This window comes from Physella acuta, unplaced genomic scaffold (assembly GCF_028476545.2).
Source record: "Physella acuta isolate Inbredline_101_S28 unplaced genomic scaffold, ASM2847654v3 ptg000365l, whole genome shotgun sequence".
Classification (NCBI taxonomy): domain Eukaryota; kingdom Metazoa; phylum Mollusca; class Gastropoda; family Physidae; genus Physella; species Physella acuta.
In genome coordinates this window covers 1-2805 of record NW_026731884.1, presented here as the reverse complement: position 1 = coordinate 2805, position 2805 = coordinate 1, and the positions used below count along the sequence as shown (strand labels likewise).

Genomic DNA, 2805 nt, shown 5'->3' with positions numbered 1-2805 from the left:
GTAATGGTGACACACACAGGGGGTAATGGTGACACACACAGGGGGTAATGGTGACACACAAAGGGGGTAATGGTGACACACAGAGGGGGGTGTAGGCCTAATGGTGACACACATGGGGTGGGTGAGATGTGGGGATGGAATGATGGGACAACACAGATGGCTGGCCACGCCCACTTTAATGACGGACATCCATGTACACAGTACCCTCAGTCGTACATTTATTTACAGCATTCTACTGGTTACATCGTTCCCATGGCAACAGGCTAGCAACAGATGGGAAGTGACTCGCTCCAACACAGGTCGCAGGCAGGTTATAGCTGGCTAGCTGCAGCCAATCATCTAGCTAGCTCCAGCCAATCATCTAGCTAGCTCCAGCCACCATTTTGGCTAGCTCCCGCCAACAGTTTGGCTAGCTCCCGCCAACCAGTTTGGCTAGCTCCAGCCAACAGTTTGGCTAGCTCCAGCCAACAGTTTGGCTAGCTCCAGCCAACAGTTTGGCTAGCTCCAGCCAACAGTTTGGCTAGCTCCAGCCAACAGTTTGGCTAGCTCCAGCCAACAGTTTGGCTAGCTCCAGCCAACAGTTATGCTAGCTCCAGCCAACAGTTTGGCTAGCTCCAGCCAACAGTTTGGCTAGCTCCAGCCAACAGTTTGGCTAGCTCCAGCCAACAGTTATGCTAGCTCCAGCCAACAGTTTGGCTAGCTCCAGCCAACAGTTTGACTAGCTCCAGCCAACAGTTTGGCTAGCTCCAGCCAACAGTTTGGCTAGCTCCAGCCAAAGTCCACCCCGACCATCTGATAGAACTTGGCATTGAACGGTCTATAGAAGTCCTTGAGACGGTCGAGCACGGAGTCCCTGACGACGGGATGCTCCCGCCCCTTGGGTCCCCTCCCCCAGACAGTGCGGCCTCCCGTCCCTCAGCAGACAGGGGAACCTGCCCTTGAGGCCCCTCAGGTAGAAGTGGGGACTGGTTGATGTACCGGGGGTAGGTGAAGGAAGGTCTCCACCCTGGCCAGCTCTGTGGCCGGGTCTGTGATGAGCCTCTCCCCGTCCACCAGGTGGATCTGACCCCGGGGGAAGACCCTGAGCCAGTGGGCCATGTGTTTGGCGTAGAGCCCAATCTTGATGGCCCCCCACGAGGTGTTGACCAGCCCCATGGCCTCGTCCAGGAGGGCCATCTCCTCGTATGGCCGCATGGCCCGTTTGCTGGCCGCCTGGCAGTAGTCTGAGATGGAGCGGGTCACGGGGTCACGGACCACCAGCAGTAGCTTGACCCCCTGGGTCCATCTGGAAGATTCGCTGGGGCGCCTCCCTCGTGACGAAGTAGGCGGGCGTCTTTTCAATGGTCGTCTGGTCCTTGTAGCTGTAGGGCATCAGTTGTCTGCAAGAGAGATGACAATTGGTTACATGGTGGTGTTGGTGGTGGTGGTGGTAGTGGAGGTGGTGGTGGTGGTGGTGGTGGTAGTGGTGGTGGTAGTGGTGGTGGTGGTGTTGGTGTTGGTGGTGGTGGTGGTAGTGGAGGTGGTGGTGGTAGTGGTGGTGGTAGTGGTGGTGGTAGTGGTGGTGGTGGTGTTGGTGTTGGTGGTGGTGTTGGTGTTGGTAGTGGTGGTGGTGGTGTTGGTGGTAGTGGTGGTGGAGGTGTTGGTAGTGGTGGTGGTTGTGTTGGTGGTGGTGGTGGTGGTGGTGGTAGTAATGATGATGGTGGTGGTGGGTGGTGGTGGTGGGATGTTGTAGGTGGTGGTAGTGGTGGTGGTGGGATGTTGTAGGTGGTCGTGGTGGTAGTGGTGGTGGTAGTGGTGGTAGTGGTGGTGGTGGGATGTTGTAGGTGGTCGTGGTGGTAGTGGTGGTGGTGGTAGTGGTGATGATGGTGGTGGTGGTGGTGTTGGTGGTGGTGGTAGTGGTGGTGGTGGATGTTGTAGGTGGTGGAGGGTGTAGTAGGTTGGATGTTGTAGGGTTGGATGTTGTAGGTTGGATGTGTAGAACAACGTAGTTGTGTGTCGATGCTGAGAACATTAATGCACCACGTTATTGGATATCGATATCGATATAGTTCTTTGTATGCGGATCATTCAGGGTGCTTTCAGAACATAAGTTTGTCGTGTTTGTCGTGTTTGTCGTGTGTGTCGTGTGTTGTGTGTCGTGTGTGTCGTGTGTGTCGTGTGTGTCGTGTGTGTCGTGTTTGTCGTGTTTGGCCACAGGCCTTCATCAGACAAGTGCTGCCATTTCTTGGTCCACACCGGAAGTGAGGCGGGTGAGCTAATGACGTCATCAACGCAGATAATTGCAATGTAGGGCCGCGAGAGTGGCCGCGGGTGTCAATTATGGCCCCATTGCGGCTCTATCGGCGGGCCAACAAGGGCGGCAATCTAGACTAGTATCTGAGCCAGGAGTAGCATGCTCTCACTGGGTTTCTTTCAGCCATTGATGGGGTGTGATGGGGACTGTGTGGGGGGGGGGGGGGAGTGGGGGGTAACGGGCCTAACTACATGTGTGGGGGGAGTGTGGGGGGGATGGGGGTAACGGGCCTAACAAAGGTGTGTGGGGGAGTGTGGGGGGGAACGGGCCTAACAAAGTGTGTGGGGGAGTGTGGGGGAACGGGCCTAACAAAGTGTTGTGGGGGAGTGTGGGGGGAGTGTGGGGTGTGGGGGGGGGGAGTGTGGGGGGGAAACTTCTGGTTTCCTGCCTGAGCTACAAGACATGTGCATTAGCGGTATCGATTCTCATAGACCAGACAGTATCGTGGGCTGGATACAGAGTACAGGCCCGGATAAATGTTTTCATTGGATGATGAGAAAACCACGTGATTT

The 2805-nt window shown here is 56.0% G+C and overlaps 1 pseudogene; it reads right to left on the bottom strand.

Moving 5' to 3' along the window:
• Window positions 1-690: 690 nt before the first annotated feature.
• Window positions 691-1379, bottom strand: LOC131941566 (heparan sulfate glucosamine 3-O-sulfotransferase 3B1-like; annotated as a pseudogene).
• Window positions 1380-2805: the final 1426 nt, after the last annotated feature.